Consider the following 14,055-nt stretch of genomic DNA (forward strand, 5'->3'; position numbering starts at 1 on the left):
TTTAAGGATCAAATTTCTTTATACTTTTCTTAAATCCATATTTTAATTTAATAATAATTCTATAGAATACACATAAGTGGCTTAGACATCGTTAGTACTATTTACCAACATGCCCACTACTCATCAAGTGTAATTCACAAGAGTGTGCAATTTAAGCACGTCCCTTCTCCAGTCATATACTGAACAGATTCCAAAACACTTTAGCTTCTTGTCCATGTCCTGTAAATGTGGAAACTTAAATCTATACAGCTCTAATTACCTCATCAATAGCCATGCCTCAAGAACACAAGTTATAAGCCGGGCGTGGTGGCGCACGCCTTTAATCCCAGCACTCGGGAGGCAGAGGCAGGCGGATTTCTGAGTTCGAGGCCAGCCTGGTCTACAAAGTGAGTTCCAGGACAGCCAGGGCTATACAGAGAAACCCTGTCTCGAAAAAAACAAAAAAAAAAAAAAAAAAAAAAAAAAGAACACAAGTTATTCCTTGATTCTCAGAATATGTGACTTCAAAAACTTAACTTTGCAACAGACAGAGATCATTACAGATAACAATAACATCACAATGTCGAGATAACTGAGTATAGGGCATTTAACCTCAGTTCTTAAGTCTACAGTACAACTGTATTAAGGGTCAGAAAACATTACAGGAGAGGGGGAAATATGAAATCGGAAGAGGAAGTATCCATTAATGACTGGGAGCTTCATAGATGATAATTTTGCAATATGGCTGCCAAAAGAAACCTGAACCAGCATAACAATATAGGTATGCTAAATGGGAGGGGAAATCACATGGGGTCATAGCCAGAGAAAAGAACTGTGGATAACTAAGGACTACAAAGGGTAGGGAAAATAGGAAGGAGGAATGATGTCCACACACTCCTAATTGGTTGTTCAATAAAATTGGTCATCCTGAGATTTCATGCTTACAAGTAACATTAAACAGACAAAGCACGTGTGTGTGTGTGTGTGTGTGTGTGTGTGTGTGTGTGTGTGTGTGTGTGTGTAAAAGTTACAATTAATGAGAAAGAGGCCATGCATTTGAGGTGCAGGTCAGTGAGCAGGGCTCGTGGGAGGAAGTAGGAGGGGAAGAGAAGTGGGGAAATAATGAAACTATATTTTCATTTCAATGTTAAAATTTGTGTCTAAGATGCTCCATTACTATGAAGGGACTCATGTATGAGTTAACCTGATAGTATGCACTCTACTTCAAAGGTCAGTCTACCTGGCATGATTCATCTAGGGCAATCATCTGGGCAGCCAGTAGTCTGAATAACTGTAATTTGAAAATTCCATTCCTTTAGTTGATGAGATGTGAATCAGAAATGGATATTTAAAGAGCACGGGTGAATTTTTGCTTTCCATTAAAGAAATAGTCATTTCTCTGGTTTGCAAATACACAGTCTCCAGTTGAGGGGATGGACCTGTACTGAGTTTTAAGTTTTAGACACTACCGAGGAGATACATATGACAACGTAGTAACATTTTACTTGCATAGAGCAAATTTCTAGGTTTATTGTAATACAAAAAATAACTAGCAAAGGTAAATATGAATATAGAATGTTAGCACTGCTAGCATTTCTTTTTTTCCCCTCTCTCTTGTTAATATACTTATTCGTTTTTCATCAGCTCCTCCTCCCAGGTCAAATCTCACATGGCCACTTCTCCATCCCCTTGCCTCTTCACATCTGAGAAGGAAAAGTTCCCCCTGGTTATCAACCCACTCTAGAACTCCAAGTCATCACAGTACTAGGTACATCTTTTCCCACTGGGGCCAGACAAGACAGCTCAGTTAGAAGAATTAGGATCCACAGGCAGGTATCAGATTCAAACTAAGCCCTCTCTCTAGTTGTTTTGGACCCACATGAAGACGGAGCTGTACATCTTCTACGTATGTGCGGGCCAGAGGGTCCAGCCTTGTATGCTCTTTGGCTGGTAATTCTATATCTGGGATCCCCCAAGGGCTCAAGTTATTTGACTCTGTTCATCGTCTTACAGAATCCCTATCTTTTCCAGGTTCCTCGATCCTAACCCAACTCTTCCACAAGACTTCCCTAGCTCTCTTACTAGTGTATGTCTGTGGGGTTCTACATCTGTTTCTATCAGCTGCTGGGTGGAGAATCTCAGGCCCAGCTTCTAGAAATTTTATTTTTTGCTTTTCAGTAGCAAACTGGATTTTAACTCCTTGGTTGAATTTTAATGAATTTTAGAATTACGATATGGAGTATTATCATCTTCTTGTGGCTTATTTTATATTTAAAATTATGCTATTTTATGTTCTGCTAAAGTTTTGCCAAGCTTTCAAACAGAATATTCCAATAAGTCAATACTGTGATTTGTTTATGAGAACAGCGAATTTTTACCTTAAAATCAAATTCATCGCTTTGGCTTGAATTCAAATAAATTGGTATCCTAAGCACACAAATTATTGAGAAAATAGCATCTACTTCGTAATAGTAACAGGCAATTTGTTATAAAAATAATTTTACTAAAATTAAGAAAATAAGCCTTATAAAAGGCAGAGAGGATTTAATTCTCAGTTTCTTGGGAAAATACTGAAATAAAGTAGATAGGAAAACAAATGTCTGTTTCGATGGGTGTTCAGGCAGCTAATACTAGACCAGCCTGGTTAGTATAATTGGAAAGAGGCCAGGCTACCAGGCTTGTTAGCCCAATTATAATTCTCTGCATTTTCAATAAAAGAAGCCAAGATGACAGCAATACTGTCATAAATGTCATGTTCAATACTTGTAAGATTTTCCACTGTCAGCACAGTCCAATTATAAGTCAATTGTAAAGTGCACATTGTACACCACCCAAAAAGAGACGGAAATTACCTTAAAATGCAATTTTAGTTGTGCATAGTTAAAATGAAAAGAAAGAATTAAAGGTGTTTTGACCAGAGAAAAGTTTTAGATATGCCATGGAAGTTCCTCACTTCTACAAGAAAGTAGCAAATTATAACTGTCCTAATGCTGTTCTTAACAGTAATTTTTATATAGGACTATATATGCTCTATTTGTAAATTAAAGTTATACCACGAAAACATGTGTAGAATTTAAAAAGTAATAGGAACAAAAATAGCTTTAAATATGACTCCCGAAAAAAATTATTTAGAGAAGTTATAACTTATTGGGGAAGCTAAGTCTTCCAACTTATAGTAATCCAAAAGTAAACATTAAGTCATTTTGTTATCAATTTGGTTTATTATTCCCATGGAAAGAAGTGCTTTGTTAGTTCCTTGGACAAGATATTATCTAGTGATTATTTAAGGAAATGATGATTCTAAAACAGATCACTCAAACGATATTTCAGGACTATTAACATGCTATGAAGGAAGGAGTAGACTGAAAGGGAAATTTCGCATCTTTGTACATGGCATGCATAACTGTATTTATTGTATTCTTTCATTTATTTTATTCTCATTTGCTGACATGTTTTGCTAGCAATATATGCATAATATTAACTGATTTAGGGATGCAGTGGGATGAATGGTTAAAGTTATTAAGGTAACTCTAAATAAGTGAGAATAGTATGAGTGCTGCTCATTAGGAGCTCTTGGTAAAGAACTGGTGGTCCTTCTACTCTTGTCTAATTAGCTTGTTATTGGAACCTTTTGATAGATTTTGTCTTGCATTTTAAACTCTTCTTTCCATGGTTAAATTTGTATACATGGAGCATTGTTTATTAAAATTGACGTGCTGAATTTAGGTTTTACGCTATCTAAGGAGACATACTTCCTGAGTCTATTAATATTCCTTATGTTAGATATTTCCCCACCCCCAATATAACCATATTGGCAGAAACTAAATAAAAAGCCCTGTTATTGGTAAATTCTTTGCAGTATGATATTTAGAAATACCGCTTTGTGATACATCTGGCAGATCTAAAATAAATAAATAAATAATGATAATAGTGACTTTAGCTTTCAGAGAAACACAATAAGAACGGAAATTCCAAAGCAGGACAAAACTGTGAGAAGAGAGTTGAAAAATGTTTCTGAGTCTGCCATAAAATTTTCAATCACAAATTCACAAGTAAAACTCCACGTGGACTCTCAGTCAATAGTATATTTATTTTTATTCACTTTAAATCCTGATTGCAGCCTGGCATTTTCTCCTTTCCTCCCATTCCTGCCCTTACAAGTCCTCCTCCATTGCCCCCTCCCCTTCTCCTCATAGAAGTTGAAGCACATCCCTCCTTGGGTACTACCTTATCTTGGGACTTCTAATCCCTACATCAACTCTTCTGCTGAGGCCTAACCAGGCAGTCCAGGTAGGGGAAGGGGATCCTATAGAGTCAAAGAGAGCCCCTGCTCCAATTGTTAGCGTTCCCACATGAAGACGAAGTTGCATATCTGCTACCAATGTGTAGGAGGCTCAGGTCAAGCTCCTGCACGCTCTTTGGTTGCTAGTTCAGTCTCTGTGAGCCCCTCTGTACCCAGGTTAGTTGACTCTGTAGGTCTTCTTTTGCTGTTCTTAACCCCTCCACCTCATTCAATTATATCCCCCACTCTTCCCCCATCAGATACATTTTAAATCCACTCAGTCAAAATGTTTTATGATGTAACTCACTACTTTTAATCTATAGCCGGTCACTTTTATTTAAAAAAAAAAATGGAAAGAAACTACAGTAAAACAGTGGTGCACACTTATAATCCCTGTGCTCAAGAGGGTTAGGTGTGCCATAAATTGGCTCTCACATACATAGCAAGACACTGTTTTGAAGATATGAAAATTATAAGAAAAAAGGAAAGTACAGATTTGAGAAAAGGAAGTACTACTATATGTAATTTATGCCCTCCAAAAGTGAATACCAAACTCTCTCAACATATCAAAATCCTAAGTGTATTAGGTAGCCACCTTTCTCTTCCTTCTTTTGCTGTGTGTTTTCCTTCTCATCTAACATAAAACATGTTTCTACAATACTCACCTTTAATTTAGTACTTCCATTAATGTGACATTTTCCTTAAATAGCCATCATACTCTGAACACTAAAATTGTCTTTCTAACATTTATTAGAATATTAAGATATGAAATAACAATATTTTAATTAATTTCGCTATTTTTTTCTTCTTATATGCAATCAATTTTTTTTTATGCTACAAAGCTCAAAAAGATAACTTTATTCTGTGTGTTTGGACCTTATAAATGCAAATGTTAAAACAGTTGGTAAACACAACCTTTAAAGTTTGTTTACAGATAATTAGCGAAAGGTAGCTTCATTTATTTTCAAATGAACCCCAAAGCAAAGGATGCATTTCAACTCAACTTCTGTCTAAGCTTCTCTATAAACACCTTATTATCTGAGAGTAAATATCTAAGACATGAGTCTGTGTGTTACTTCATGAAGATACACTGTTTACGTTGGGGAGAGTTCACATATGTTTTGTGTGTGCACATGTGAGTGTGTGTGTGTGTGTGTGTGTGTGTGTGTGTGTGTGTGCCAGAGGAAGTTGACATGTGCCCTGCTCTCCACTGTATCTCCTCCACAGTCTTGCACTGAGTGGAGATTGCTGTATGTTAGGCAAGGCCAGGAATACCAACTCCAGCAATCTTCTCATTTCTGATTTGCACAAAGCTATGGTTAGGGGTGCATATGGCCATGGAAGGCTTACTCCAGATCTGAGCTCAGGTACCCATGCTTGTGTCACAAGCTATCTTACCCACTGAGCCATCTCTCAACACCAAATTGCAGTTTTATAAGAGGGAATTTGTTTCCTGTGAAAATCATGCCTGAATTTCATGTTTCTAATTTTCTATTCTTTTTCCTCTTTTAATTTTAATTTCTAAATGATTAAATTTCAACGGTTTGAACATATCAGATATCAGGCTGTGTTTATTGTATAAAGTTCTTTAATCGTGCTTATTTTAAAAAACGTATCTTAAAAACTAAGTCAGATAAAGACTCATGTCTTTATTCGTTTGCATCCTTTCTTTTTTTTTATTACATATTTTCCTCAATTACATTTCCAATGCTATCCCAAAAGACCCCATACCCTCCAATACTTCCCTACCCACCCATTCCCATTCTTTTGGCCCTGGCATTCCCCTGTATTGGGGCATATAAAGTTTGCAAGTCCAATGGGCCTCTCTTTCCAGTGATGGTCAACTAGGCCATCTTTCGATACATATGCAGCTAGAGACAAGAGCTCCAGGGTACTGGTTAGTTCATCATGTTGTTCCAACTATAGGGTTGCAGATCCCTTTAACTCCTTGGGTACTTTCTCTAGCTTCTCCATTGGGAGCCCTGTGATACATCCAATAGCTGACTGTGAGAATCCACTTCTGTGTTTGCTAGGCCCCTGCATACTCTCACAAGAGACAGCTATATCTGGGTCCTTTCAGATCTTGCTAGTGTATGCAATGGTGTCAGCGTTTGGAAGCTGATTATGGGATGGATCCCTGGATATGGCAGTCTCTAGATGGTCCATCCTTTCATCACAGCTCCAAACTTTGTCTTTGTAACTCCTTCCATGGGTGTTTTGTTCCCAATTCTTAGAAGGGGCACAGTGTCCACACTTTGGTCTTCATTCTTCTTGAGTTTCCTGCGTTTAGCAAATTGTATCTTATATCTTGGGTATCCTAAGTTTTGGGCTAATATCCACTTATCAGTGAATACATATTGTGTGAGTTCCTTTGTGATTGTGTTACCTCACTCAAGATGATGCCCTCCAGGTCCATCCATTTGGCTAGGAATGTTATAAATTCATTCTTTTTAATAGCTGAGTAGTACTCCATTGTGTAAATGTACCATATTTTCTGTATCCATTCCTCTGTTGAGGGGCATCTGGGTTCTTTCCAGCTTCTGGCTATTATAAATAAGGCTGCTATGAACATAGTGGAGCATGTGTCCTTCTTACCAGTTGGAACATCTTCTGAATATATGCCCAGGAGAGATATTGCTGGATCCTCCGGTAGTACTATGTCCAATTTTATGAGGAACTGCCAGACTGATTTCCAGAGTGGTTGTACAAGCTTGCAATCCCACCAACAATGGAGGAGTGTTCCTCTTTCTCCACATCCTCACCAGCATCTGCTGTCACATGAATTTTTGATCTAAGCCATTCTGACTGGTGTGAGGTGGAATCTCAGGGTTGTTTTGATTTGCATTTCCCTGATGATTAAGGATGTTGAACATTTTTTCAGGTGCTTCTCTGCCATTTGATATTCCTCAGGTGAGAATTCTTTGTTCAGTTCTTAGCCCCATTTTTTAATGGGGTTATTTGATTTTCTGGAGTCCACCTTCTTGAGTTCTTTATATATATTGGATATTAGTCCCTTATCTGATTTAGGATAGGTAAAGATCCTTTCCCAATCTGTTGGTGGTTTTTTTTTGTCTTATTGATGGTATCTTTTGCCTTGCAGAAGCTTTGCAGTTTCATGAGGTCCCACTTGTCAATTCTCAATCTTACAGAACAAGCCATTGTTGTTCTATTCAAGAATTTTTCCCCTGTGCCTATATCTTCAAGGCTTTCCCCCACTTTCTCCTCTATAAGTTTCAGTGTCTCTGGTTTTATGTGAAGTTCCTTGATCCACTTAGATTTGACCTTAGTACAAGGAGATAGGAATGGATCAATTCGCATTCTTCTACATGATAACAACCAGTTGTGCCAGCACCATTTGTTGAAAATGCTGTCTTTCTTCCACTGGATGATTTTAGCTCCCTTGTCGGAGATCAAGTGACCATAGGTGTGTGGCATCATTTCTGGGTCTTCAATTCTATTCCATTGGTCTACTTGTCTGTAACTATACCAGTACCATGCAGTTTTTATCACAATTGCTCTGTAGTAAAACTTTAGGTCCGGCATGATGATTCCACCAGAGGTTCTTTTATCCTAGAGAAGAGTTTTTGCTATCCTAGGTTTTTTGTTATTCCAGATGAATTTGCAGATTGCACTTTCTAATTCGTTGAAGAATTGAGTTGGAATTTTGATAGGGATTGCATTGAATCTGTAGATTGCTTTTGTCAAGATAGCCATTTTTACAATGTTGATCCTGCCAATCCATGAGCATGGGAGATCTTTCCATCTTCTCAGATCTTCTATAATTTCTTTCTTCAGAGACTTGAAGTTTATATTATACAGATCTTTCATTTCCTTAGTTAGAGTCTTGCCAAGATATTTTATATTATTTGTGACTATTGAGAAGGGTGTTGTTTCCCTAATTTCATTCTCAGCCTGTTTATTCTTTGTGTAGAGAAATTCTGAGAGAATGCTCAGCCTGTTTATTCTTTGTGATTTGTTTGAGTTAATTTTATATCCAGCTACTTCACCGAAGCTGTTTATCAGGTTTAGGAGTTCTCTGGTGGAATTTTTAGGGTCACTTATATATACTATCATATCATCTGCAAAAAGTGATATTTTGACTTCATCTTTTCCAATTTGTATCCCTTTGATCTCCTTTTGTTGTCGAATTGCTCTGGCTAGGACTTCAAGTACTATGTTGAATAGGTATGGAGAAAGTGGACAGCCTTGACTAGTCCCTGATTTTAGAGGGATTACTTCAAGCTTCTCACCATTTACTTTGATGTTAGCTACTGGTTTGCTGTAGATTGCTTTTATCATGTTTAGGTATGGGCCTTGAATTCCTGATCTTTCCAAGACTTTTATCATGAATTGGTGTTGGATCTTGTCAAATTTTTTTTCCGCATCTAATTAGATGATCATGTGGTTTTTGTCTTTGAGTTTGTTTATATACTGGATTACATTGATGGATTTCCTTATATTGAACCATCCTTGCATCCCTGGGATGAAACCTACTTGGTCAGGATGGATGATTGTTTTGATGTGTTCTTGGATTCGGTTAGCAAGAACTTTATTGAGGATTTTTGCATCGATATTCATAAGGGAAATTGGTCTGAAGTTCTCTATCTTTGTTGGGTCTTTTTGTGGTTTAGGTATCAGAGTAATTGTGGCTTCATAGAATGAATTGGGTAGAGTACCTTCCATTTCTATTTTGTGGAATAGTTTGTGAAGAACTGGAATTAGGTCTTCTTTGAAGGTCTGATAGAACTCTGCACTAAACCCATCTGGTCCTGGGCTTTTTTTGGTTGGGAAACTATTAATGACTGCTTCTATTTCTTTGGGGGATATAGGGATGTTTAGATCCTTAACCTAATCTGGATTCAACTTTGGTACCTGGTATCTGTCTTGAAACTTCTCCATTTCATCCAGGTTCTCCAGTTTTGTTGAGTATAGCCTTTTGTAGAAGGATCTGATGGTGTTTTGGATTTCTTCAGGATCTGTTGTTATGTCTCCTTTTTCATTTCTGATTTTGTTAATTAGAATGCTTTCCCTGTGCCCTCTAGTGAGTCTGGTAAGGGTTTATCTATCTTGTTGATTTTCTCAAAGAACCAGCTCCTTGATTGGTTGATTCTTTGAATAGTTCTTCTTGTTTCCACTTGGTTGATTTCACCCCTGAGTTTGATTATTTCCTGCCATCTACTCCTCTTGGGTGAATTTGTTTCCTTTTTTTCTAGTGCTTTTAGGTGTGTTGTCAAGCTGCTAATGTGTGCTCTCTCTAGTTTCTTTTTGGAGGCACTCAGAGCTATGAGTTTTCCTCTTAGAAATGCTTTCATTGCGTCCCATAAGTTTGGGTATGTTGTGGCTTAATTTTCATTGAACTCTAAAAATTCTTTAATTTCTTTCTTTATTCCTTCCTTGACCAAGGTATCATTGAGAAGAGTGTTGTTCAGTTTCCACGTGAATGTTGGCTTTCTATTATTTATTTTGTTATTGAAGAACAGTTATTCCATGGTGATCTGATAGGATGCATGGGAGAATTTCAATATTTTTGTATCTGTTGAGGCCTGTTTCGTGACCAGTTATGTGGTCAATTTTGGAGAAGGTACCATGAGGTGCTGAGAAGAAGGTATACCCTTTTGTTTTAGGATAGAATGTTCTGTAGATATCTGCCAGATCCATTTGATTCATAAATTCTGTTAGTTTCACTGTGTCCCTGTTTAGTTTCTGTTTCCATGATCTCTCCATTGGTGAAAGTGGTGTGTTGAATTCTCCCACTATTATTGTGTAAAGTGCAATGTGTGCTTTGAGCTTTACTAAAGTTTCTTTAATAAATGTGGCTGCCTTTGTATTTGGAGCATCGATATTCAAAATTGATAGTTCCTTTGGAGGATTTTCCCTTTGATGAGTATGAAGTGCCCCTCCCTGTCTTTTTTGATGACTTTGGGTTGGAAGTCAATCTTATCAGATATTAGAATGGCTACTCCAGCTTGTTTCTTCATACCATTTGCTTGGAAAATTGTTTTCCAGCCTTTCATTCTGAGGTAGTGTCTATCTTTTTCTCTGAGATGAGTTTCCTGTAAGCAGCAAAATGTTGGGTCTTGTTTGTGTAGCCAGTTTGTTAGGCTATGTCTTTTTATTGGGGAGTTGAGTCCATTGATATTAGGAGATATTAAGGAAAAGTAATTGTTGCTTCCTGTTATTTTTGTTGTTAAATTTGGCATTCTGTTCTTGTGGCTGTCTTCTTTTGGGTTTGTTGAGGGATTACCTTCTTGTTTTTTCTAGGGCGTGGTTCCCATCCTTGTATTGGTTTTTTTCTTTTATTATCCTTTGAAGGGCTGGATTCGTGGATAGATAATGGGTAAATTTGGTTTTGTATTGGAATACTTTGGTTTCTCCATCTATGTTAATTGAGAGTTTGGCTGGGTATAGTAGCCTGGGCTGGAATTTGTGTTCTCTTAGTGTCTGTATTACATCTGTCCAGGCTCTACTGGCTTTCATAGTCTCTGGTGAAAAATCTGGTGTAATTCTGATAGGCTTGCCTTTATATGTTACTTGACCTTTTTCCCTTACTGCTTTTAGTATTCTATCTTTATTTAGTGCATTTTGGTGTTCTGATTATTATGTGTCGGGAGGAATTTCTTTTCTGGTCCAGTCTATTTGGAGTTCTGTAGGCTTCTTGTATGTTCATGGGCATCTCTTTCTTTAGATTTGGGAAGTTTTCTTCAAAAATTTTGTTGAAGATATTTGCTGGTCCTTTGAGTTGAAAATCTTCATTCTCATCCACTCCTATTATCCGTAGGTTTGGTTTTCTCATTGTGTCCTGGATTTCCTGGATGTTTTGAGTTAGGATCTTTTTGCATTTTCCATTTTCTTTGATTGTTGTGCTGATGTTCTCTATGGAATCTTCTGCACCTGAGATTCTCTCTTCCATCTCTTGTATTCTGTTGCTGATGCTTGCATCTATGGTTCCAGACTTCTTTCCTAGGGTTCCTATCTCCAGCGTTGCCTCACTTTGGGTTTTCTTTATTGTGTCTACTTCCCTTTTTAGGTCTTGGATGGTTTTATTCAATTCCATCACCTGTTTGCTTGTGTTTTCCTGCAATTCTTTAAGGGAATTTGTGTTTCCTCTTTAATGTCTTCTACCTGTTTGGTTATGTTTTCCTGCAATTCTTTAAGGGATTTTTGTGTTTCCTCTTTAATGTCTTCTACTTGTTTAGCAGTGTTCTCCTGTATTTCTTTAAGTGAGTTATTAAAGTCCTTCTTGATGTCCTCTACCATCATCATGAGATATGCTTTTAAATCCAGGTCTAGCTTTTCAGGTGTGTTGGGGTGCCCTGGACTGGGCGAAGTGGGAGTGCTGGGTTCCGATGATGGTGAGTGGTCTTTGTTTCTGTTAGTAAGATTCTTACGTTTACCTTTTGCCATCTGGTAATCTCTGGAGTTAGTTGTTATAATTGTCTCTGTTTAGAGATTGTTCTTCTGGTGATTCTGATTAACGTCTATCAGCAGACCTGGGAGACAGGCTCTCTCCTCTGAGTTTCAGTGGTTATAGCACTTTCTGCTGGCAAGCTCTCCTCTTACAGGGAAGGTGCACAGATATCTGGTGTTTGGACCTCCTCCTGGCCGAAGAAGAAGGTCCAAAACAGGACCTTTCCCAGATGCTGTGTTTCTTTGGCAGGTCACAGAAGCTGTCAGCTTCTGTGGTGCACACTCTCACCTGTGCAGACTAAGTTCCTAAGTTCGGTGGAGTCCCGGAACCACGATGGCGCTCCCTGCTCCTGAGGCAGAGGGCTCCCGTGCAGCCAATTTTTTTTTTTTTTTTTTGAGACAGGGTTTCTCTGTGTTGCCATGGCTGTCCTAGAACTCACTCTGTAGACCAGGCTGGCCTTTAATGCAGAAATCCTCCTGCCTCTGGCTCCCAGCTGCTGGGATTGAAGGCATGAACCACCATTGCCTGGCTTTGCAATCAATTTTTTTTTACTCAATAAATTAATTTAATATGAATTTACTCAATAAATTCATATTAAAAGTGAAGCATACATATTTAGTAGGGCAGTGGTCAGGGTTGTGAAATGTGTATTCCTTACCATTTCATGAAAATAAAATGTTAGGCTTACTCATTTCATATTTTGTCTTTCTTAACTATATTTTTATGAAGGAAATGTATTAAATTATATCAAATTTGTTTTATAAAGAAATATATGCTGTACAAGTTATAACTCTGAGAAACTGAGTATTTAATGAGAATTAAAAAGCTACTTTAACAAAAAGGTACAAGGGAAATAATAGAATTAGAAAACCAACATTCTGTAATCCTAGACAGTTCTCAGACAACACAGACTCTCTTATATTAGTTTGTATAAGAGAAAATAGCAGACATACTATGCCTTCATACAGGACAGAATACACAGAAGAATTATTTATTATTTGGTTGTGTGTCAAAATGAAACCATGGAACCTGTTATTATGGTTTGATGATAGATATCCAGAATGGGCTCCTATATTTGAATATTTGTCTCTAACTTCTGTTTGGGAAGCTAAAGGGCATTCAGGAGCTCAGGTATACTTTGCAGAAATGGTTTGCTGGGGTCAGTCTCGTTTAGATCTGCCTCTGGTTCTCCCTTAGAACTCCATTTCCTGTCTATTTCTCCTTCTCTGTAGGACCAGCCTGAACTCACTGTGCTCCCCCAGCCTCTACCCTCTGCTCACTGCTCAGCTGTGTGTATCATGTTACAGTGAGGAAAGTAACACAGAGATTTTAATGGGATGAAGCTTCTAGATTCAACTTCTGATATTTAATAAAACAGGTTTCAGAAATTATGCCAAATTAAATGATGAAACATTGAATGCTTTTTAATTTTTTTTTTTTTTTGTAATTGGTCCATTTGCTTACTACATTACTTGAACAGTCTCCATTTCGAGTGTTACTCAGAGGAAGAACCAAAGTGTCCATCCATGAACTTATAAAGCTCCTTTTCAAATATCCAGTGCTATGCATAAACATATAAACACATGCATGCACATATGTGATTTCATTGAATTCTGAATGAAATACTGATATTTTCTTATAATATTTAACAGGAATAAAAGTAATGTAACTATCTTTAAAATCATAAAATTACATAAGGATAATTAAATTGTGCAATTATACAAAATTATAAAAAGTAAATTTATGAATAATTCTCTGTTATTTCAGTTTGATTTAAAAATAATTTTTGGCTCTGAGATGTTGGTTATATGGGAATATCTGGCTATAAAACTATGAAAATGTTTTAATATTCAAATAGGAACTGGATACTTCTGTATTAAGTATGACTATTTATCAATGCCATATTCCCTTTAGCTATCATCATGTGGTTACCGCAAGAAAAATGTCATTAGTTAACTCTTCACAGGGTGAGTTCTGCTTATTTGTAAAAAACATAACTTGAAAAATCAGTAAGCATGCTCACAATTTTTATATTCTAGATATATAACTTCCATATTTCAAGTGACTTGCTAAGTTATTTTTAATTTTTCCGATTCTTTTTAAATATTAGAAATGTATTCGTGTAAATGGCACATGATATTTTTGTGTACATTAGCCATGTTCAATATTTGGATGCTTTAAAAACAAATTTACTAAACAACTTTGAGCTTATTAAAAATATGACTAGAAAAATGTAGAAAAAGGTTAGAGATTACCTGTGTGGTCCCTTATTCTAAGCATTTGGAACATCACTAATCAACAATTGCATTTAAGAATTTAATATTTATTGTCACTACGAGCACAAGTTTTCACATCAGTAAAATGTAAAACCCATAGTTTATGTCAC

At 37.0% G+C, this 14,055-nt stretch overlaps 1 protein-coding gene across 3 annotated transcripts in view; it reads right to left on the reverse strand.

The window, feature by feature from the left end:
• The window catches only part of Cadm2 (cell adhesion molecule 2), a 950,561-nt gene that overhangs the window by 291,619 nt on the left and 644,887 nt on the right, over positions 1–14,055 (reverse strand). The window lies entirely within an intron of this gene.

The sequence above is a fragment of the Mus caroli genome, unplaced genomic scaffold, assembly GCF_978045245.1.
Source record: "Mus caroli unplaced genomic scaffold, Mus_caroli_1 scaffold_17, whole genome shotgun sequence".
In the NCBI taxonomy this organism is placed as follows: Eukaryota; Metazoa; Chordata; class Mammalia; order Rodentia; family Muridae; genus Mus; species Mus caroli.